The sequence below is a fragment of the Sus scrofa genome, chromosome 7, assembly GCF_000003025.6.
Source record: "Sus scrofa isolate TJ Tabasco breed Duroc chromosome 7, Sscrofa11.1, whole genome shotgun sequence".
Taxonomy (NCBI): domain Eukaryota; kingdom Metazoa; phylum Chordata; class Mammalia; order Artiodactyla; family Suidae; genus Sus; species Sus scrofa.
This window is the reverse complement of record NC_010449.5, coordinates 54,038,111-54,063,576: the sequence shown is the minus strand read 5'-3', so window position 1 is coordinate 54,063,576 and position 25,466 is coordinate 54,038,111. Positions and strand designations below refer to the sequence as shown.

General features: G+C 38.8%; 1 long non-coding RNA gene and 1 pseudogene across 1 annotated transcript; one reads left to right on the top strand and one right to left on the bottom strand.

Moving 5' to 3' along the window:
• LOC102164116 lies at positions 538 to 2,249 on the bottom strand (annotated as a pseudogene).
• LOC110261551 lies at positions 17,040 to 24,168 on the top strand. Its single transcript, XR_002345800.1, has 3 exons — positions 17,040 to 17,205; positions 17,307 to 17,372; positions 23,252 to 24,168. It is a non-coding gene; the product is annotated as an uncharacterized LOC110261551 (long non-coding RNA).

The window sequence follows — 25,466 nt, the reverse complement described above, 5'->3', positions numbered from 1 at the left end:
TGATTTGAGTGATTCTAATTTAAAACTGTGCGTTTGAGTCCCAATCTGGGTTTATGTGTTTGAGGCCAGCATGTGGGTTTCGGTCCCAGTCTGATTTTTGTCTGGGTTTGAGTTCTGGCACGTGGGTTCAGGGCCCAGTCTGTGTTCTGGCTAGGTTGAGGCCATTAATGCTGTCAGTTTCACTTTGAAGCTGATTAAAACACCCCTCTGCATGTTTTAAAAACCTGAAGGAAGTTTTATTTCTCTTCCCACTGGTGTCTGACCTGGCCTCTTGGTGGGACAAGGAGAATTTAAAACAATCCATGTTGAAAAGCACTCTGAGCTAGAATTTGCAGCAGTGGGCACTGTTGGCCCAGTTGGGTGTTTGGGACTGAGATCAGGGTACCTCACTGGAACATTCTTCTCAAGCAAGTAGACAAACCTGATCTATGTCCCGGCCCAAGTGCCCCTGATTCCCTCTCATTCTCTGGCCTGCCAGAGGGAACACAATCTCGATCTCAGCCGGTTGCTCTTGGGTCAACGTGATGAAGGGGCTGGTCACTTCCTCCACACCTGCGCCTGGTTACTCTGTCCCTTTTGGTGCAGCTGTTTGACATGGGCCAAGATGTCTCGTATCTTCCGCTGAGCCATCTGGCTGGCATGAAAATGCCCAATGATCTTGACAATGACCTGGTCTGGTCATCAGGGGTCTGGTCTCTCGGCACCACCACCTCAGCCACCATCAAATTCTGCAGCTCATTCACCATTGCACCACTTTTGCTGGTGACCCGGCCGGCTGCTGATGCTGGCATCCGGAAATGGGGCTCCAGCTTTACTTCCTCCTTGGAACCAGGGAAGTTCTCCTCCTTGAGTTTTCCAGCAATGCTTCCCTGAGCCTTGAATTGGGCCTCTGGGGGTCCAGTGATGATGACCATACACACTGTGGAGTTGGGAGTTTCGGGAAGAGCACTCTTGATGGAGGTGCTGGCGAAACTCGAGAGTTGTTTGATGTGCTGCCCCTTCTTGACAATGATGGTGCCCACCACCTGGGCAGGAGCGAACACCTGCATCATCTCCTGCTCTGGAGCCATAAAGGAACTGTAGGGGACCCCTCCAGGGACACTGCTGGGAGGCGGTGGGACTGCACTGGAGGAGGCTGGAAAGAGACCTCCAGCAGCCAAGTTCAAGCTGGGGATGAGATGAGGCTGCCGACTCACGGCAGCCACTTCATTCTTGTCAGCTTCCCAGACTTTCTTCGCATCCTCCTGCTCGGCCCTGCAGCAGTTCTTAATGGCCCCCTTCACAGTGATAGTCCTCTCGGGGGTTATAGACAGTGAGGTCCTGCAGCGAGGAGATGGTTATTTTCCTGTGTTCTGCCCCACCTTCTCCAGATTGTGCCCTTCCTTGCCAGTGAGATGCCCCACAAGGTTCTTATGGGCCAGGATCTTCAGGGGAACCTCATCAGCCATGTAGGTGTCTGCCGCCCCCTTGTGCATAATCTCCAAGATTATTTTACAGTGGGATGAGCAGCTCTCAGGGGTTGAGTGGACACTGATGGCCTTCTCAGCAGCGCCCGCATTCTCCTTCCTATGCACATTGATCTTGGACTGGGTCTGTTTTGTGATGTTGTGCATGGTGGGCACCCTCCTTGCTGATGATGGCACCCACCTACTGGGTGGGCACCAGGAGCCGCGGGGGGATGCCCACTTGCTGCTGCTTGGCTGGGTCCCTGGCTGCCACAGAGGAGCCCTGGCGGGGCTGACCCCAGAACCAAGGTTTCCTTGGCAGCCATCCTCAGAGCCTTGGGCTATCTGCTCATCAGGAATGTAGGAGAGCTTCAAGGCATGGTTCTCCAGCTGGTGACCATGCAGCTTCATGATGCTTTTGCCTGGTCTGTTCCTGGTCACATTCACTACTGCTGTCTCACTCTCAGTGTTCACTTGCTCACAGTTCTCTACCACACTGAGCAGGCAGGCTGTCCAGTACCTCTGGTCGCAGCTGGGGTGGAATATTTTGGATCTGTATTTCCCAACTCCTTTGTTTTTGGGGAATGGAGTGTTCACTTTCTAGGCGTTTTCCGTGCAGTTCCACTTTCCTGGGGAAAGTTTTGACGGCTTTCATCACCCAGTGCTCATCTGGGCAGTCCACGAAGGCATAGCGGGATCTGACCAAGAACTGGCCGCTATAGGAGATCTCGTGCTCCGCAAATACTTTTACCAAGTCTGTGGGAATCAGCGCTTCTTGAGGTGGTCAATATACAGCTTACTCATGGTGGCGGTCTGGGTCGGTGGGGGACCCAGGCAAAGCCAAGCGGGCGGTTGTGGACAGCGAGTCTCCTAGGCCAGGCAGGAGGTGGCAGCAGCAGAGGCAAACTTTCTTTGCACCCCACTTCTCGGGGCCGGGCAGGGAGGGCGGCAGAGGACATGCAGAGGTAAAGGACCCACGGCTGGAAGGCAGACGATGCCACGCAGCTCCTTCCCTTCTGTCTGAAACTCTTCTGAACGGGCAGGTGTGCCACTTTTCTCCCTATTTTAGCTTTAATGTAGTGAAATTTTATTTTTTAGAATAGAAATATAAATAGATTTATTGATTAATAAATATTTCCAAAGTTTCCCTTTTTACTTTCAAAAGTATCTCAGATTGTATGATAATTTGTATGATTAGTGATAGAGGATATTTTATTGTGGTTCCTCCCAAAGAGATTTCTTAAAACGAAAGGGCACCTGTGATACCAAGTATTGCTGTATTATATCATATCACCCGCAACTCCAGGGCCAGGAATTAACTTGTCCTGAGTGATCACTTAAAAAGAAAAAAGGAAAGAAAGAAAGAAAAGAAAAGAAGAGAAGAAATAGAAGTTATTCCTTATCTAGACAGTTTACTCCTGAGCTTTCTGTGCTGGTTATAAGTCCAATTTTCTTTCTCATGCAAGCATTTTATTTATGCTTTTCAGGGTGAGAACAGTTTAGGATATTTTACCCTCTGGCATTTCTCTGCCTCCCTGGTGATTTAAGCTCATACCTGCCAGTTTATGGGAGATGATAGAACCCTGCAACATCTAAGTTGATGCTGCTGTGTGTTTTGATTTACTGCTTTTTTAAAAAAGGAAAAATTTTAAACTTTAATGTCTTAAAATATCAGGCACTTTAATTGGGGTTCTTTAAATTTTGTTGTTGAATAATGATGGCAATTATTATAATTCCAATAAGTGAATGTTTAAAATAGTGGGATTCTGGAAGAAATAAATCCCTTGATAATAAAAAAGGTAATGAAAACATTTTTTTCTTTAAATTTTTATTATAGTTTATTTACAATATTCTGTCAATTTCTGCTATAGAGCAAAGTAACCCAGTTTTATGTGGATTCTTTTTCTCATATTATCCTCCATCATGTTCCATCACAAGTGACTGGATATAGTTTCCTGTGCTGTACAGTAGCAACACATTACTTATCCACTCCAAATGCAGTAGTTTGCATCTACTAACCCCACAATCCCCATCCTTCCCACTCCCTCCCCCTCCCCCTCCCCCTTGGACACCACAAATCTGTTCTCCATGTCCATGAGTTTGTTTCTTTTCTGTATGTAGGTTCATTTGTGCTGTATATTAGATTCCAGCTCTAAGCGGTTTTGTATGGTATTTGTCTTTCTCCTTCCGACTTACTTCACTTAGTATGAGAGTCTCTAGTTCCATCCATGTTGTCACAAATGGCATTGTTTTGTTCTTTTATGGCTGAGTAGTATTCCATTGTGTATATATACCACATCTTCTCAATCCATTCATCTGTTGATGGATATTTAGTTTGTTTCCATGTCTCGGCTATTGTAAATAGTTCTGCAATGAACATACGGGTGCATGTACCTTTTTCAGTGAAAGTTTTGTCTGGATATATGCCCAAGAGTGGGATTCCTGGGTCATATGGTAGTTCTTTTCTTTCTTTCTTTCTTTTTTTTTTTTTTTGTCTTTTGTCTTTTGTCTTTTGAGGGCCACACCTTCTGCATATGGAGGTTCCCATGCTGGGGGTCAAATCGGAGCTGCAGGTCTATGCCATAGCCACAGCAGTGTGGGATCCAAGCTGTGTTTGCGACCTACCCCACAGCTCACAGCAACACCAGATCCTTAACCCACTGAGCGAGGCCAGGAATGGAATCCCCATCCTCATGGATACTAGTCAGATCCGTTAGCAAACTAAGCCATGGTGGGAACTCCTGGTAGTTCTATATTTAGTTTTCTGAGGCACCTCCATACTGTTTTCCATAGTGGTTGTGCCAGTTTACATTCCCACCAGCAGTGTAGGAAGGTTCCCTTTTCTCTACACCCTCTCCGGCATTTGTTATTTGTAGGCTTATTAATGATAGCCATTCTGACCAATGTGAGGTAGTACCTCATTAGAGTTTTGATTTGCATTTCTCTAGTAATTAGTTTTGCTGAGAATTTCGTGAAAGCACTTTCTATGTGCAATACTTAAGCTTTCAAGAAACATATTGAGGACCTCAATTTATTTATTAAAGATTTAAGGGCACTCTCCTTAGTACTTTATTTCACTTTTACGTTATGAATGCAAAAATATTGGTAAGGCAACTGTTATGAATTTTTTAATGAAACTATATCTATCAAAAATTGTATTTTCACACAGGATGTATTTTAGTTAACTTGAAATCAATACTGGATTGTTTCATGGAAATATAATTTTTAAAGTTCTTTCTATTTGAAAACAATAATTTTTCCCCTGATGATATAGATAATATAAAACCTCTCTGGATATAGCTTTCTTTCTTTTTTTTTTTTTTTTTTTTTTTTTTTTTGTCTTTTGTTGTTGTTGCTATTTCTCGGGCCGCTCCCACGGCATATGGAGGTTCCCAGGCTAGGGGTTGAATTGGAGCTGTAGCCACCAGCCTACGCCAGAGCCACAGCAACATGGGATCCGAGCTGCGTCTGCAACCTACACCACAGCTCACAGCAACGCCAGATCCTTAACCCACTGAGCAAGGGCAGGGACCGAACCCGCAACCTCATGGTTCCTAGTCGGATTCGTTAACCACTGCGCCACGACGGGAACTCCCTCTTTTTTTTTTTTTTTTTTTTTTTTGTCTTTTTGCCTTTTCTAGGGCTGCTCCCATGGCATATGGAGGTTCCCAGGCTAGGAGTCTAATTGGAGCTGCCCTATGCCAGAGCCACAGCAACACAGAATCTGAGCCACGTCTGCAACCTACACCATAGCTCACAGCAACGCTGGATCCTTAACCCACTGAGCAAGGCCAGGGTAGAACCCACAAACTCATGGTTCCTAGTAGGATTCATTAACCAGTGAACCACAATGGGAACTCCTAACTTTCTTTCATAATGAAAGAGATGAAGAAAAGTATTCATTGTTTCTAAACAAAACTTCTGAATAAAACTTAAAGAGTTGAGCCAGTTACTTTGATAATACTTTTTGTTCACAATGAAAGCTCCTAGTTCTCTTTTTATATCCATTGAATCTGTTCTGATAAAACTAGGAAACTTTGAGATTGTACCAGGGCCTGGTGTTGGAATGCTAAGGTCAAAACAATGAATGAATATGCAAGATGCTCATTACAATGGGGTTACTTCATTCTAGTCCTTATCTATACTGTCCAATATGGAAGCCAGTGGCTGCATGTAGCTGTTGACCTTTGAGATATGGCTGGTCCCAATTGAGATGTGCTGTGAATAAAATACACACCACATTTCAGGGGCTTAGCATGAAAATAAGACTAAATATTTTATTGGTAATTTTTGTATGAATCACACATTGAAATGATAATATGTTAGATATATTGGGTCAAACAAAACATTATTAAAATTAATTTCCCTTGTTTTCTTTCATGTTTTTAATGTGGCTTCTAGACAGCTGTAAATTCCTTGTGACTGACATTGTATTTCCAATGGACAGAACTGAAAATATGTATCATCATAGATGATCAACACACTTAGTCATCCATCCAATACTCAGCACTCCGTAGACCTGGAAACTTCTGGGCTGTGTAAGGATCAAGAAACATAAGTATGTACTGTTTTAAGAATATGATTCTTTGATTCAGCAAACATTTTCTGAGTACCTACCACATACCAGATAATTTTCTAGGCACTGGTGTTACAGTAGTAAACAAAACAAAAACTTCCTGCCTTTGTGGAGTTAACATTCTGTTAGTGAAACAGATTAAAAACATAAATAAATATTTAAGTATAAATAAGTATCAGTATATACTTATACGAGTGCTAGTATATAAGATATACTTACACAAATAAGTACATAATCTATTTGAAGATAGTAAGTGCTTTGGAGAAAACGCAAGGGCGTTTTCATTTGCAAATAGGGTGTTCAGGAACGAACTCACTGAACAGGTGCTATTTGAGCAAAGACTTGAAGAAAGTAAGAGGGAGAGCCCTGTAGATATTTGAGGAAGAGTTTTCAAGGCAGAGGGAGTAGCAGATGCAAAGACCTTGAGTCAGGACTGTGCCTGGCTTGTTGGAAGAGTAGGAGGCTAGGTGATTGATTGGAGTGGAGTGAGTGATGAGGAGAGGAGATGGAAGGTAATGAATGGTGACATCAGGTGGTTAGTGGTTACCTCAGATGAGCATCAGGTGGTTAATGTCTATGGAGACACACCCCTTGAGAACTGGGCCATAAAATAGAAATAAATAATTCCAAAAACTGAGCAAAACCATCCGAGGCTATAATTCATAGGGGAACTCAGATTCTACAGTTTAAGTTCAAGCAACTTCCTAAAAAAACTCTTAAATCAACACTTAGAAAACTGAGGTCTGTCTGTCAACTGTTGACTGGATGAAAGAAATGCAGTATATCCATGTAATGGAATACTATTTGGCAATAAAAAATGAAAGAAATTCTGATACTTCTGGATGAATCTTTTTTTTTTCTTTTTTTGGCCACCCCCTGGTATATGGAGTTCTGGGGCTAGGGGTCAAATCTGATCCACAGTTGTGACCTATGCCAAAGCTGTGGCAACGCTGGATCCTTTTAACCTCTAGGCCAGGGATAGAACCTGAGTGTTTGGTGCTGCAAAGATACTACTGATCCCTTGTACCACAGCGGGAACTCCAACATGAGTAAATCTTAAAAACATTTTAAGCAAAAGAAGATAGTCACAAAAAGGTCACATATTGTATGAGTCCATTTATATGAGATGCCGAGAATACACAAATCCATTCATGGCAGCACCCACAAGACTAGAATACTTTGGAATAAATTTAACAAGGGAAATGTAAGTCCTATATACTGAAAACTACAAAACTTTGCAAGAAATAAAAATATATCCAAATAAATGGGAATATATATACCATATTTATAGGTTGGAATATTCATTACTGTTAATGTGGAAGTTTTCTCCAAATTCATCTGTAGTTTCAGTAATGCCATTGCCAGCATTTTAGATGGGTATTTTGTAGAAAACTACTTACAGACATTGGCAAACAGAATCTAAAATTTGTAGGGAAATGAAGAAAATCTAGAATGGTCAAAGTAACTTTAAAAAAGAAGAAAGATGGAGGACTTATACTATCTGATTTCAAAACTTACCATAAAGCTACAGCAATAGAAGCATTGTGGTATTTGCATATGGAAAAACATATACACCAGTGGAGCAAAATATCTAGAAATATGTATGTGGCCAGTCTATTTTCAACAAAGGTACTGAGGTAATCTGATAGGAACAGCACAGTCTTTTCAATAATACTGCTGCAACAATTGAATTTCCATGTGAAATAAATTATATCTTTACTTTTACCTTACAACACGCACAGAAATGAACTAAAAATGGATCATAGACCAACACGTAAAGAAGAAAACATAGCAGCAAGTTTTGTCTTGGACAAATATTTAGTCAATAATGTATAAAAAGCATAAAGCAAAAAAAATGATGAGTTGGATTTCATCAAAATTAAGGTTTTGCTTTCCAAAAGATAGCACTCCTAAGAAAATGAAAAGTCAAATCACATACTGGGAGATAATATTTATAAAACATATATATGCTAAAGGATTTATGTGGAGAAAAAAATATGGCACTCTTAAAATTCAATCATAATTTTTATGTCCAGATGATTTGGATAGACATTTCACCAAAGAAGATATCTAAATGGAAGATAAACACGTGAAAAGAGTTTCAGCATCATTAGTCATTAGGGAAATGCAAATGAAAGCCGTAATAAGATATTGCTGCACATACACTATAATGGCTAAAATGGAAAGGACCGATAATTCAGTGTGTTGGCAAGGAGGTAGAAAAACCAGAGTCCTCACACATTATTGGCGAGGATATAAAATGGTGCAGTCATGGTGGAAGACAGTTTGGCAGTTTCTTCAAAGTTTCAACATACACTTATATGATCCATCAGTTCCATTCATTCCTATGTTTGCCGTCAGGAGAAATAACAGCATATGTCCAGACAAAGACTTGACTGAAATGTTCATGGTAGCGTTATCTGTGCTTACCAAAACCTGGAAATATTGTGTCATCAGCAGTTGAATCAAGAAATCTATAAAGTGGAATGCTACTCAGCAATGAGAAGGAATGGACTATTCATATATGCAGGGAGCATTGATGACTCTCACAGTAATTATGCTTTTTAGAAAAGGCAGAATCATAGATCAGATCAGTGGTTACCTTGGGCCAGAGGTGGGATCAGAGATTGGCTGTAGATAAGTACAAGGGAACTGTTGGGATGATGGAAGTAATTTCTTATTTGTAGTCTTGCAGCTGTATATATAAAACATTTACCAAAACTCATCTAATTTTACAATGGATGACTTTCATGGTATGTAAATTATATTTCAAGAAAGTCACTAAAACTGGGTGGCCACTCAGAATTTTAAATTCTCTCTAAGAGGGCCATTAGACAATGAGAGAAATGACACAGTATTGCTGACTTCATTGTAGCATATTGCTTTGGAATACTTGGTGACAACTGTTGAATTAATTTCTGTCAAATGTTTAGATTCTAATTGTGAAACAAATCATGATTAATTGTCTTTCCCAGAATTTAGTGACCAGTAACAGCTGTATTTCCCTTGCACGTTCACATTGGTTTAGAATGATTGCTTATATGTTTATTAACTGTTATCACCTCCTGGCTGGAAGAAGTGGGAGTTTCTTAGACTGATATTCTATTCATGTGCAGTAGTTTGAATGTGCAGGTTATCCTCCACCTCCCAGTTTTCAGGAAGGAAACTGATGACAGCTTGAAACTGTTGCATTTTTTAGATACAGAGAGGCACCCCCTTCTAGGCTTTGGGTACCCACCCACCTGTTGCCAACCCCATATAGGTGGAGGCAGCAGGTAATTTGGATGTAAGATCCTCAGGAAAGAAGGTAGGATGCAACTGAGAGAACTCCTCGCCCCCAGAGCACTTTCCAGTGGGGTCTGACCACCTTCAGCACGTGGCTGGGAGCCAGGATCTCTGGGGTTAGTGACTTCATGCCTTGGCTCCTGCATTTCCTCGGATATAAAATAGGAGATTGAAATTTACTTCCTCAGATAAAGGTTGGTGTCTTCCAGGTAGAAAACAGCCAAACTTTAATGAAAAAATTAGCCATCTCAAGAACATCTTGCCCATGATTCTGCCTAAGTCTACGCAAATAGAAACAGTTTATTCTGGAAACAAACTCATTCATCCATTTTCCCAAATAAAGTACCAATTATTTAACCAAAGTTTTTCTTTTTTTAATTCCCCAAAGCAAACCCTTTATTCAACAAAGATTGATGGGGCACTCATATTTTCCAGGCATGCTAAATATTAGATATACCTTAGAGGATAAAAGAAGCATGGGGTTGGGGGTTTGGGAGCTGATGCCTAACCTGCCTCCCAAATTCCCAAACCATCTCTCCCTACCCCAGTCTGTCCCCAGTGTTATCCACAAGTTTGGTTTCAAACTCTGTGAGGCCATTTCAGTTCTGCAAATAAGTTCAATTGTATTCTTTTTTTAGATTCCACATATAAGTGATAGTATATGGTATCTGTCTTACACTATCTTGACTAACTTCTTACTATGATAATTTCTAGGTCCATCCATGATGCTGCAAATGGCATTATGTCCTTTTTTATGGCTGAGTAATAGTCCATTGTGTATGTACCATGCGTCTTTATCCACTCCTCTGTCAGTGGATATTTAGGTTGTTTCAGTGTCTTTACTATTGTGAATGGTGGTTCATTGAACATTGGGGTACATATATCTTTTTAAATGATGTTTGTCTCTGGATAGATGCCTGGGAGTGGGATTGCTGGATCTTGTGGTAGTTCTGTTCTTAGTTTTTTCGAGGAACTTCTGTACTGTTTTCCACTTTGGTTGTACCAATTTATATTCCACCAGCAGTGTAAGAGGGTTCCCTTTTCTCCACACCGCCCCCAGGATTTATTGTTTGTAGACTTTTTGATGATGGCCATTCATGAAGTGGTACCTCATAGGAGTTTTGATTTGCATGTCTCTAATAATTAGTGATGTTGAGCACATTTTCATGTGGTTTTTTTGTCATATGTTTGTCTTCTTTGAAGAAATGTCTATTTAGATCTTCTACCAATTTTTTGATTGGGTTGTGTCTTTTTTTGATATTGAGCTGTATGCATTGTTTATATATTTGGGAGATTAATTCCTTGTCAGTCAGTTAATTTGCAAATATTTTCTCCCATTCCACGGGTTGTCTTTTCGTTTTGTTTGTGGTTTCCTTTGCTGTGCAAAAACTTTTAAGCTTAATTAAGTCTCATTTGTTTACATCTGTTTTTTTTTTTTTTTTCATTACTGTAGATGGTAGATCAGCAATTTATGTCAGAGGGTATTTAGTCTACGTTTTCCTCTCAGGGTTTTAGAGTATCTGGTTTTACGTTTAGGTCTTTAATCCATTTGGAGTTTATTTTTGTGTGTGGTGGGTGTTAGAGAGTGTTCTAATTGCATTCTCTTACATGTAGCTGTCTAGTTTTTCCAGCACCACTTATTGAAGAAATTCTCTTTTATCCACTGCATATTCTTGCCTCTTTGTCATAGATTAGTTGACTGTCTGTGAGTGGGTTTAATTCTGGGTTTTCTATCCTGTTCCATTGGTGTACATTTCTGGGTTTTGTGCCAGTACCATACTGCTTTTTTTTTTTTTTTCACTTTTCTCTTGGAGTTTATTTTTTTGTATAATGATTTTTTTACCATTATAGCTGGTTTACTGTGTTCTATTTTCTACTGTACAGCATGGTGACCCAGTTACACATACATGTATACATTCTTTTTCCTCACATTATCATGTTCTATCATAAGCGACTAGACATAGTTCCCAGTGCTACACAGCAGGAATCATTGCTAATCCATTGCTGTTTTGATGACTGTCGCTTTCTAGTATGAAGTCAGGACACCTGGATGCTAGTCAGATTCGTTTCCACTGAGCCACAACGGAAACTCCCAAGGAACGTTTCTATATCCTTTTTTCTCTCTCTAGTAATAAAAAATTTACAGTATTCAGGGAGTGGCAAATGGTCATGTTCAACTCCATGAATGACTTGTTTTATAGTGATAAAAATGAAATCTTTATTAGAGTAGTATTTATTTTTAAAAAAAATGAAGTCTTTATTAGAGTAGTGTTTTCTAAATTAATTTATTTTTTTAAATCTTTTATTTTTATTTTTAATTTTTTTTCTTTTTAGTTCCACACCTGCAGCATATGGTAGTTCCCAGGCTAGGGATCCAACTGGAGCTGTAAATGCAGGCCTAAGCCACAGCTGCAGCAACACTAGATCCGAGCTGCATCTGTGACCTACACTTCAGCTTGTGGCAACATGGGATCCTTTACCCACTAAGTGAGGCCAGGAATCAATCCCGCAACCTCTTGGACACTATAGCAGGTTCTTAACCTGCTGAGCCACAAGAGGAACTCCAATAGTAGTATTTATAAACAAATAGTTATAGAATAATATATATCAGTATTATTAAGGATAAACTATGAACAAAAGCCTGTTTTGTATTTAATATATTTTGATGTTTTTATAAATTTTGATGGAGAACGATATATTTATATATATGAACTGTATATCTTTTATATATAATGAAAACATAAAACAGAGGCTTTTTTTTTTTTTTTTGTCTTTTTGCCTTTTCTGAGGCCACTCCCGTGGCAAATGGAGGTTCCCAGGCTAGGGGTCTAATTGGAGCTGTAGCCACCAGCCTACACCACAGCCACAGCGATGCAGGATCCGAGTCACATCTGCAACCTACACCACAGCTCACAGCAATGCCAGATCCTTAACCCACTGAGTGAGACCACGAATCAAACCCAGAACCTCATGGTTCCTAGTCGGATTCGTTAACCACTGAGCTACAACGGGAACTCCGTAAAACAGAGGATTTGAGCATAGTAAATCCCTAACAGTACTGATATGTTACTGATCTGTTAATATATAAATGCTGAAATATATGTATATTCTCCACATACTTTATTGTACTTATGTTTTCCTGTTTTTCTTACCTTATGTTTGTATTTCACTAGCATGTCTCTTTTTTTCCTTTCTTCCTCCTTCCACACTTTTTTTTAATGATTAACCCCAATTTAATTTGTCCTTGCAGACAGTGTCTCTTTTAGTCCATCTCTCACTTTCCCTAGTGTGAGCACTTTTGGTGTGGCTTTCAGTGTAGTATGTATGTGGCTTTCAGTGTAGTATGTATGTGGCTTTCACACACACAGGTTTATTCTTGTTTTTTGTTGTTGTTGTTTTCCCCTCTTCCTTAGAAGGAGTTGAATATAGGCACTCATTTGTCTTTAGTTTTTTGACAAATGGAATATAAGCAGCTTATCCTATTTGCAGTTCTAATCCGTCTAAATAAAATACTGCTAATAACCAACCTCTCCTACTTCCCTCACCAGAGATAATTCATGCATACATAAATCATGCAAGCACATTTGCAAATATAGCAGTTAATTTTAGTTGCTTAATGTCAGTTTTTTCAGTAGTACTCTAAGCTAACAGGGCTAATTTTCTTTTTTTCTGAGCATGCTGACATTATTATTTTTAATTTTTTTCTTTTTTATTAAGGTGTAGTTGATTTACAGTGTTGTGCCAATTTCTGCTGTACAGAAAAACGACCCACTTGTACATATATGGACATTCCCTTTCTTATATTATCTTCCATCATTGTCTATCCCAAGAGACTGGATGTGGTTCCCTGTGCTATACAGTAGGACCTCTTTGTTTATCCATTCTTAAATATAATAGTTTGCATCTACTAGCCCCAAGCTCCCAGCCCATCCCTCTCACCCTTGTCAACCACAAGTCTGTTCTCTATGTCTTTGACTCTATTTCTGTTCTTTTTATTTAACAATGTAATCTAATGGATATCACAGTATTTATGTATTAATAAGTTGGGGTGAGAAAAGCAACACTTGGGGCTCCTGATGTCATCTCTCCTAATCCGGGCGTGTGGATTTCTAACTTGGGGTGTGTTCCGCTTCAGTAGACTCTGACCAGAAATCTCCTAGAGGTATTTAGTGCTTTGGTACTTGAGGCTCTTTCAAGGTCTTAACTGTTTTGACCTTAAATAAATTTCTGGTATTGAATCCCAACTATGCATCTGGCAGTTAGACACTGAGGGTTCCAGTTGAGGAGTTAGGCTGTAGAGGTAGGAGCAGAGGAACAAGTAAATGGGAATCCTTTATAAGTCACTGTAAGTTCTTCCCATAAAGAAAAGGGAGAACATTAGGTGAGACAACACTGAGGGAGTGTGGATGAGGATGGGAGAGAGGGTGGAGCTGAGGTTTAGAAACGACCTGAGTGTGACAAGAGCTGCCAAGCGAAGGAGCCTGTCATGTGCAGTTGTAGGGAAGGGGCTTTCTGGACAGAGCAAAACGTGGGTCCCTTTGTTCATTATTTCACTCTCTCATCATGGAATGACCAGGAAACAGGCAGTGGGGAAAATGTCCTTGTGACTGATGATTCTTCCTTGCAGCCCCACCTGGGAACCTCTGCCAGTTCCCCATGCCCCAGGTCCAGGGCAAACACCAGGGACCCCTGCCTGGTCCCCTCCTTATGATCATTTTCATTATTAATGTTGCATGTAGAAGAGATAATATGCATAGTAAGAGCCTGGCACATCTGGATGGTTAATAAGTTATTGTTCTTATTCCTCCCTTATTAAAGCTTACTCTACTTTTTTGAAGAATTACATAACCATATTTAAATTTTCTCACTATTACTTAAACATAAAAGGCCTTTTTTACTACTTTGCCAATACTTTTGCTACTCAACTATTTCTCCTATGAAATACAACTTTTTATCAAATAATAGAGATCTTTCTAAGCTCTCGTTTGCTTCAGTGTTCGGTTCTACAGTGTTCCGTTTATATTCAACTGGGTTTATACTCCAAGGTTTCTTTTCATGCCAAGTATGTTATTTTATTTTGTTTTGTTTTATTTATTTATTTATTTATTTATTTATTTATTTATTTATTTATTTATTTTTGTCTTTTGTCTCTTTAAGGCTGCACCCATGGCATATGGAGGTTTCCAGGCTAGGGGTCTAATCAGAGCTATTGCTGCCAGCCTACACCACAGCCACAGCAATGTAACATCTGAGACCTATCTGTGACCCACACCATAGCTCACGGCAACACCGGATCCTTAACCCACTGAGTGAGGCCAAGGATTGAACCCACAACCTCATGGTTCCTAGTCGAATTCATTTCCGCTGCGCTGCGATGGGAACTCCCAAGTATGTTATTTTAATACTAAAAATTTTCTGTCCTTTGAAATATTTTTATTGATAGCCGGCATACATCTTAAATAAACACATATATATACACACACACACACACACACACAATATATATATATATTTATATTTAAATATTTATATATTAAAAATATCCTCTATTTATTTTGAGAATGTAGAGTTATGCGTTTTGAAGTTTATCCTTACCTGAAATGTGCATTAAGTCAGCATTTCATTAGCGAAAATATTTACTCTGGCTTTTCATGCTCTGTTTACAAAGTCAACAGCCAAATGAGGACAAATTATAGACTTGATCTGGAGAAGCATATACGAGGTTTTTTTCTTTAAATATTTGCATTTTCAGTCCATGCTTCTGTTATTTTTAAGTCTAATCATTTCTAAAGTAGGAAATTTTTTTTTAAATAGTAGGAAATCCAGGTATTTTCTTATAAATAGATTAGGAAATCTTTGTGCACCTCATTATTCATCTTAATCTTAACAGGGTATCACTGAGAGTCTTCCACAGAAGCATATTGGCCATTTATCTGGAGCTGTAGATCAAAGAGGTAAAAACAGGGTAAATGGAGAAGCAGAAGGTAAGAAGTGTGTTTTATAAAAAAGACATTTGGAGTTCCCATCGTGGTGCAGTGATTAACAAATCCGACTAGGAATCATGAGGTTGCAGGTTCGATCCCTGCCCTTGCTCAGTGGGTTAAGGATCCGGTGTTGCCGTGAGCTGTGGTGTAGGTCGCGGATGCGGCGATCCTGTGTTGCTGTGGCTCTGGCGTAGGCTGGCAGCTACAGCTCCGATTAGACCCCTAGCCTGGGAACCTCCATGTGCCGCGGGAGCAGCCCAAGAAATGGCAAAAAGACCAAAAAAAAATAAAATAAAAAAATTAAAAAGACATTTGACAGAGTGATAATTTAAAACAGGAATTTTGATGTATTCATTTCTTTCAGACATTATTCTGTGTTGGTGTTTTATGACTTCCTTGCTTTCTTACGTATGTATGAATGTATGTATGTATGTATGTATGTATTGGCTGCACCCACAACAGGAGGAAGTTCTCAGGCCAGGGACTGAACCTGAGCCACAGCAGTGACAAAGCTGAATCCTCAACTGCAAGGCCACCAGGGAACTCCCTGATATGTTTCAATAGCCAAAGAAAAGTACCCATTGAATGCACAGTGAGGAAAGAGACATGAATGGAAATGAAGTTGTTTGGCTTCTCGGTGTCAGCAAGAGTTTAAATTAAGAGTCCCATCTAAGTAGGTAAGTGGTTAGCTCCGTTTCAGGATCCTCTACAAGCTAAGGAAAGTAAGGAAAGAGAAAAGAGGAATGAAGGATGAGAGAGGCAGAGATTGCAGGAAGTAAACTGCTGCTCCAGAAGATTCTGGAAGCAGGAGGGGGAGCTAGAACTGGGGTATTTCACAGACACTCTTCCTAACTATCAGGCATCAAAGATGTGTGTTGGTATTTGTTATGCACATAAGATTAATTTGAATATGGAAGCACTGGCTTTTTTTTGATAGCTATTTTTTTAAGATAACTGTTTCACAAAAATCCTTTTCACCATCAGCATGATATATAAACCAAACTGATTTTGGAAACAGAGGAAGTTAATAGGGTTCCTTCCATAAATGCTAGACTGATTTTGAAATACAGAAGAACTTGAATGTCTAATAATTCTGTCACAATTGAAATTCTTTCATCCTTGTGGATAATCGTATTTCAATATTGAAAACTTAACTATACATTACTTCTTAGATGTGTTTTATGAAATTTCTTGCATGAGTGGATCAAGAAACTTTAAGATGCCTAAACCAGAGGATCCACATAAAGGAGGCATACCTGTAACCCACATGGGTATGGAGAAAAATTAGTATTTTTATGAACTATTATTCTGCAAGTGTATATCCAAGCTCATCAATTCATAGCACCTCCTCTGATGAGAAATGAATCATACATTCAACTCAACTGTCATCACAACTGTGTCCTTGTGAAATTACAGGACAAATTGAAGAATATGATAAACACTGGGATTACAGTGGTGTCAGTGATGCTGCCGTGTTGCACTAAAAATAGGCTGTTGTCTTTTACTATCAGCTTTCACTTTATCCTCTCAAGGTCATGATTGGTTCCTCTGATCAGACATCACTTTTCTTCTCATCAATCAGCATGTTCACATTGATGATAGATGTGCACTTTTCTATTGTAAAATCATTTGAAACATAGTCTTCCTTTTGGAATCTTCAGTGCATGTTTTGTTAAACCTATGTTTCTCTTTTTCTTCAGTGTGTATAATAGATTCACGTTTCTATCTTGTTTCTGTCCTAACTGCCCCCCAAACAGAACAGCAAACCCTAACATGTTATTGCCAAAGCCAAGCATTAGGATTCCACACAGTACTAACTCTACATAAACGTATACCTGGCTGTCTTATTTATAGACAATTGATTATATGTCCTTTTTGCCTTTTAGATTCTCCTGAAAAATATCCTTGCTTGAAGGTAAAAACTTTTAAACTTTTATCTTGAATTATTAACTACAGATTGTATCATGTGTACATTATTTATTAATCAACTCTTTTCCAAACCTATTTGGCCTACAGTTGGATTGGAAAATTCTGTTCCTAATGAGACAGTAGGAATGAAGGATTTACAAACGTCCAGATCAGGTACATTTTGCATTACAAGTACAGCTCTGAAAAGGAGGACACTAACGTATTTGAAATTCTCACAGTCGTCTTACTCCTGATTCTTTTTTTGGGGTGTGAAGCAAATTTAGTTGAAGGATTTGACATAGTTAGATATTATTGTTGAGATCTATGCTTTCAAAGGTATTTACAAGCATAAGCAAAAGAGATTTTGTTTGTTTGTTTATTTAGTTTTTGTTTGCTATTCTTGAATAGAGACAAACAGAAGCATGCTGTTTGTACACTGTACCCTGCTGGTTGAGGTAGACTCTTTTTTGTATTATTTTTTATCGTAGTTGATTAACAATGGTCTGTCCAATTATTCTGTACAGCAAAGTGACCCAGCCATACACACACATACATTCTTCTTCTCAAATAATCTGCTATCATGTTCTATCACAAGTGATTGGATATAGTTCCCTGTGCTATATAGGAGAAACCCATTGCTTATCCACCCCAAATGCAACAGTTTGTATCTACTAACCCCAAATTCCTAGTCCATCCCACTCCCTCTCCCTCCCTCTTGGCAACCATAAGTCGGTTCTCCATGTCTGTGAGCCTGTTTCTATCCTATAGATAGGTTCATCTGTGCTGTATTCTAGATTTCATATATAAGTGATATCATGTGGTATTTGTCTTTCTCTTTCTGACTTACTTTACTTAGTGTGAGAAGCTCTATCTAGTTGCATCCATGTTGCTGCAAAAGGCATTTTTTTATGATGTTGTGAATATGTACCACATCTTCTTAATCCATTCATCTGTCAATGGACATTTAGGTTGTTTCCATGTCTTGATTATTGTGGCTAGTGCTTCAGTGAACATAGGGGTGCATGTATCTATTTGAATGAAGGTTTTGGCTGGATATATGCCCAGGAGTAGGATAGCTGAAACACATGATAGTTCCATTTTTATTTTTTTGAGGAACCTCTATACTGTTTTCCATAGTGGTTGTACACACCAATTAGCATTCCCAACAACAGTGTTAGAAGTTTCCCTTTTCTCCACACTGTCTCCAGCATTTGTTATTTGTAGACTTATTAGTGATAGCTGTTCTGACTGGAGTGAGGTCTCAATGTAGTTTTGATTTGCATTTCTCTAATAATTTTTGATATTGAGCATTTTTTCATGTGCCTGTTGGCCATCCATATGTCTTCTTTAGAGAAATGTCTATTTAGGTCTTCTGCCCATTTTTCATTTGGGTTGTTTGCTTCTTGGCTAACAACCATGGGTTGTTTGAGTTGTGTGTATATTTTAGAGAATAAGCCATTATCGGTTGCATCATTTGCAACTATTTTCTCCCATTCCATTGGCTATCTTTTCTTTTTTTTTTTTTAATGTTTTGCCTATATTCTCTTCTAGGAATTTTATGGTATCTTGTCTTATGTTTAAGTCTCTAAGCCATTTGAGTTTATTTTTTTGTGTGGTGTGAGGATGTGTTCTAGTGTTATTGATTTCTATGCAGCTGTCCAGTTTTGCCAGCACCATGGGCTGAAGAGACTTTCTTTTTCCCATTTTCATTCTTGCCTCCTTTATTGAAAATTAATTGACATTATGTGTCTGTGTTTATCTCTGGGCTCTCTATTCTGTTCTATCAGTTCATATGTCTTTTTTGTACCAGTACCACACTGTCTTCATTACTATAGCTTTGCAATATTGTCTAAAGGTTTGGAGAGTTATGCCTCCTACTTGATTTTTTCTCCTCAGGATTGCTTTGGAAATTCTGGGTCTTTTCTGGTTCCATTTAAATTTGGGGGTTGTTTGTTCTAGTTCTTTGAAAAGTGTTGTGGGTAATTTTATAGGGATCACATTAAGTCTGTAGATTGCTTTGGGTAGTAGAGGCATTTTAATCATATTAACTCTTCCAATCCAGGAGCATGGGATATCTTTCCATTTCTTTGAAGCCTTTTTCATTTCATTGATTAATATTTTATAGTTCTAGCTTATGTCTTTAATCTCCTTGGTCATATTTATTCCTAAGGATTTAATTTTTTGAGGTGTGGTTTTACAAGCTATTTTTTATATTCTTTTTTCTAGAATATCATTGTTAGTGTACAGAAATGCAACTGATTTCTGAATGTTAATCTTGTATCCTACTTTGCTGAATTCATTGAGCAGTTCAAGTAGCTTTTATGTGGAGTCCTTTGAGTTTTCTCTATAGAGTATCATGTCATCTGCATACAATGACAATTTTACCTCTTCTCATCCAATTTAGATACCTTTTGTTCCCCTTTTTTTGTGTGTGATTTATGTGGCTAGGATTTCTAATAATATGGTGACTAAAAGTGGTGAGAATGGGCAACCTTTTTTCTCCCATTATCATGCTCTGTCATAAGTAACTAGACATAGTTCTCAGTTCTACACAGCAGGATCTCATAGCTAATCCATTCCAAAAGCAATAGTTTGCATCCATTAACCCCAAGCTCCCAATCCATCCCACTCCCTCCCTGTCCCCCTGGGCAACCACAAGTCTTTTCTCCAAGTCCATGATTTTCTTTTCTGGGGAAAGGTTCATTTGTGCCATATATTGACTATTGACTGATAATGGTAATAAAACCAAGAAAGATAAATGATTTGTCCAAAGGCCCTAATATAGCATTCCCTAGCATTTTATAGCACCAAGAGATGATACAATTCTATAATGCCGAATCTCATAAATTACCAAATAAGCTCATCAAATTAATCAGGTAAGTTAAAAGTGTGACTTTGGAAAAGTATTTCAATGTCTTCATTGGGGGTAGGGCTCATCTCCTTTTTCTTTTAAAGGAGAACATCTCCATATTTGCCTATTTTTAAAACTCTTTATCATTTATTTATATATATTTTTTCTACTATACAGCATGGTGACATGTATACATTCTTTTTTTCTCACATATCATATTCCATCATAAGTGACTAGACAGAGTTCCCATTGCTACACAGCAGCATCCCATTGCTAATCCATCCCAAAGGCAACATTCTGCATCTATTTACCCCAAGCTCCCAGTCCCTTCCAATCCCTCCCCTTCCCCCTTGACAACCACAAGTCTATTCTCCAAGTCCATGATTTTCTTTTCTGGGGAAAGGTTCATTTGTGCCATATATTAGATTCCAAATATAAGTGATATCATATGGTATTTGTTTTTCTCTTTCTGACTTACTTCACTCATCCATGTTGCTGCAAATGGCATTATTTCATTCTTTTTTATGGCTGATTAGTATTCCATTGTGTATATCTACCACATCTTCCTGATCGAATCATCTATCAGTGGACATTTGGGTTGTTTCCATGTCTTGATTATTGTGAATAGTGCTGCAATGAACATGTGGGTGCATGTGTGTTTTTTAAGTAGAGTTTTGTCCGGATATATGCCCAAGAGTGGAATTGCTGGATCATATGGTAGTTCTGTGTATAGTTTTCTAAGATACCTCCATACTGATCTCCATAGTGGTTGTACAAGCTTACATTCCTGCCAACAGTACAAGAGGGTTCCCTTTTCTCCACACCCCCTCCAGCACTTGTTATTTGTGGACTTATTAATGATGGCTATTCTGACTGGTGTGAGGTGGTATCCATGGTAGTTTTGATTTGCATTTCTCTAATAATCAGCGATGTTGAGCATTGTTTCAAGTTCTTGTTGGACATCTGTATATCTTCCTTGGAGAAATGTCCATTCAGGTCCTTTTCCCATCTTTCAGTTGGGTTGTTGGTTTGTTTTTTGTTTTTTTTTTTTTTTTTGCTGTTGAGTTGTATAAATTGTTTGCATATTTGAGAGATTAAGCCTTTGTCAGTTGCATCATTTGAAACTATTTTCCCCCTATATTTTCATCTCTCTATCTTTGCATGTCCCTGTCTTCCACTTTCTCCCTGTCTTAACTGCATGAATTCAGGAATTGTTTCTTTTGATGGTACCTGGTAATTCATGTAGGCTTTCTTGACATGTTTTCATTCTTTTTTCTTTTGTTCTCCTCTGATTGGATAATTTCAAAGTTCCTGTCTCTGAACTCACAGTTTCTTTCTTCTTCCTCATCTATTCTGATGTCAGTGGTCTTCATTGTATTCTTTGTCTCTAGAATTTCCATTTGGTGCTTTATCATTATTATTATTTCTATCTCTTTTTTAACCTTCTCATTTTGTTTATTATTTTCCTGATTCTGTTGGGTTGTCTTCCTTTGTTTTCCTGTGGCTCACTGGTTTCTTTAAAAGTGCTTCTTTGGGAGTTCCCATTGTGGTGCAGTGGTTAACAAATCCGACTAGGAACCATGAGGTTGCGGGTTCGATGCCTGCCCTTGCTTAGTGGGTTAACGATCTGGCGTTGCCGTGAGCTGTGGTGTAGGTCACAGACGTGGCTCGGATCCCGAGTTGCTGTGGCTCTGGTGTAGGCCGGTGGCTACAGCTCCGATTCGACCCCTAGCCTGGGAACCTCCATATGCCGCGGAAGCGGCCCAAGAAATGCAAAAAGACCAAAAAAAAAAAAGTGCTTCTTTGTCAAGTAGAATGCAGTTCTTCATGTCTTTGGGATTAGTTAGTAGAAGATTATTGTGTTCCTTTGGTGGTATCAAGTTTTCTAAATTTTTCACGTTCCTTGAAGTTTGACATTGCTGTTGTTGCCTTCCAAGCACTGGTCACCTCCTCTGTAGTCTTTCATAAATGCCATCTTCAGTGTGTCCAAAGTTGTATCTTTTGCTCCAGTGGTAGGCTGGGACTTCTCTGCTGGAAACCTGGATTTCCACAAAGACTCTCTAATCTATGGGAAGTTATCTATGGCAGTGTTTCCAGGGGCTTCCTGGGAGTTACTAAGAGTGACTCAAGCCAGTTCATGGGGCAGGCTGGGTCTAAGGCTGGAACGTGGTCTGTATGTCTGTTATTCAATACACAAGTGGGCAGGACTCTTTCCAGGCCCCTTGGTGTCCAACACTGGATCCTGAAACTCCAAAAAAGCTACTTTTGTCTAAGGATGGTTTCCAAACTTCGGCTTGGGGAGGGGGGCAGGATGAGGTACCTCTTTTTCAGCCATGATGTTGCTGTCACCACAACATGTGGGTGTTGTAAATGTAAATTTTCCCCCTCAAGATACTTCCTTGACTGCTTCTTTCAAGTTATATTGTGCCCTGTGCTATTTTTTTTTAAATCTCTTAAATTAAGCATTATTATACCTTTAAAATAGTACTAACCTAGATATTACTCCCATGTCTGAATCATTTATTTTTGGCATTGAACTCCAGCTTTTTTAACATTTGAAGTTCTTCGGAATTGCTTTCCAGACAGATTTCTCTACTTGCTTCATGTATTTTGTACTTTTCCTTCCAATTTCTTTGGAAACACCTAGATGTCATGCACTCAATCTTTGTGCTCACATTCTGATCTCTAAATAGAAAGATTTTCACCCATTTCTTTTCCTTGCACCCTCCTCTGTCTCATGTCACCTCTTTGCTAAAACCTTCCTTATATTCACTTACATCTTTAATATATGAACTCTCACATATCACATTGTATCATAATTGTAAACTGCCTTTGAAGCAAGAGTTTTTATTTCCTTGCATAAGGTTGGTACTTCATACCTATTTTTTGAATTAATAAATTACTTAAGATGGGTAAGAGTAGGAATTTTACCAAAAAAAATTTTTTTTTCTTTGTCAGGAGACTTATTAGAAAACATTGGCTTTATAATGGATTTTTTTAATAGCCATCCTGGCATGCATGTGAAAGAAGTATGGATAACTAAAAGCGAAAAAATGACCTCAAAAGAACCTGTGATTTCACCAATAAATATTGAGAAGGCTGATTCACTGACTGGTGTTTACTATACGTGAGTGATGATAGCAGCTTAAGTGAAAGAGACCAGGATGATGGCGGGTAAAATCTACACATTCTTTGTTTCTAGGTGAAAAAATATCAGCATGGAATATTTCTTCTGGGGATAGAACAACATAATATCGCATACAGGCCAAGACAAGAGAATTCTCAACTATGTCGCATGAACTCTGCTGAATGGCTAGGATCAGGATGAGGCCTTTGACTGGAAGTAGTTTCAAGAAATAGGCCCCATGGAAGCTGCACTGGAGTGAATATTCCTTAGAGAATATTTACTGGGAAAAGCAGTAGAGTGCTGGATGGTAAATGAAGAGGAACATGGAGTTCAGTGGGGTTTTCTTTCTTTTTTTATGGTAAGATGGGTGTATTTAGGGTATTTTTGTATGTTGAAAATAATCCAGTAGAGGACATGTTTCTTCAATTCAGTCGTGTTTGTATTTCCCACATTAGAAAGCTCATTGATCGTATTTCATTACCTTTAAAACAGCATAGGAAACTAATTCTACCTAACATTTCTTCTATTCATGTATAGTTTTATGTTAGGGGTTTTGTTCAGTGGCTGTGAAGCGTAATCTTCTTAAATAAGTGAATATGCAGATGATGACGTAGTAGGTATACTATCATACATGGGTATTAAAAATTATGTAATCCTAAATATGCAAACACGTAGGCCTTACTGAATAGGATTTAATCATTCCTCAATGATTCTAGGTAGTACAGTGTTTTTGATGGTGTCATCATGAGTAACTGTGGTTTTGTGAGGTACTCTAAAACATCAGACTCTATTACCTTCATAGTTGTTTAGTTTCCAGGGAAAAGGGGAAGATTTTATTTAGATACATTGGAAATAGACACTATTAATAGTCTATTGCAGATTATTACTCTTCAATAATAAAGTTCTAAATGACAAAAGCCATGCTTCCTGTTCCAAAACAGCCCTTAACACATATTGCATGCTCAATAAATATATATATGTTAAATGCATGAATAAACAGCTGAATAGGTGAATTTATGCCTGTCGATAAATTTCTTTTTTTTTTTTTTTTTACTTAAATGATCATTTTTATTTTCTTTCCTTTTTTTTTTTCCCACTGTACAACAAGGGGGTCAGGTTATCCTTACATGTATACATTACAATTACATTTTTCCCCCACCCTTTCTTCTGTTGCAACATGAGTATCTAGACAAAGTTCTCAATGCTATTCAGCAGGATCTCCTTGTAAATCTATTCTAAGTTGTGTCTAATAAGCCCAAGCTCCCGATCCCTCCCACTCCCTCCCCCTCCCATCAGGCAACCACAAGTCTCTTCTCCAAGTCCATGATTTTCTTTTCTGAGGAGATGTTCATTTGTGCTGGATATTAGATTCCAGTTATAAGTGATATCACATGGTATTTGTCTTTGTCTTTCTGGCTCATTTCACTCAGGATGAGATTCTCTAGTTCCATCCATGTTGCTGCAAATGGCATGATGTCATTCTTTTTTATGGCTGAGTAGTATTCCATTGTGTATATATACCACATCTTCCGAATCCAATCCTCTGTCGATGGACATTTGGGTTGTTTCCATGTCCTGGCTATTGTGAATAGTGCTGCAATGAACATGCGGGTGCACGTGTCTCTTTTAAGTAGAGTCTTGTCCGGATAGATGCCCAAGAGTGGGATTGCGGGGTCATATGGAAGTTCTATGTATAGATTTCTAAGGTATCTCCAAACTGTTCTCCATAGTGGCTGTACCAGTTTACATTCCCACCAACAGTGGCAGGAGGGTTCCCTTTTCTCCACATCCCCTCCAGCACTTGTTATTTGTGGATTTATTAATGATGGCCATTCTGACTGGTGTGAGGTGATATCTCATGGTAGTTTTGATTTGCATTTCTCTTATAACCAGCGATGTTGAGCATTTTTTCATGTGTTTGTTGGCCATCTGTATATCTTCTTTGGAGAAATGTCTATTCAGGTCTTTTGCCCATTTTTCCATTGATTGATTGGTTTTTTTTCTGTTGGGTTGTATAAGTTGTTTATATATTCTAGAGATTAATCCCTTGTCGGTTGCATAGAAAACCCTAAGGACTCAACCCCAAAACTACTTGAACTGATTCATAAATTCAGCAAAGTAGCAGGATATAAGATTAACATTCAGAAGTCAGTTGCATTTCTGTATACCAGCAATGAAATATTAGAAAAGGAATACAAAAACACGATACCTTTTAAAATTGCACCTCACAAAATCAAATACCTCGGAATACACCTGACCAAGGAGGTAAAGGACCTATATGCCGAGAACT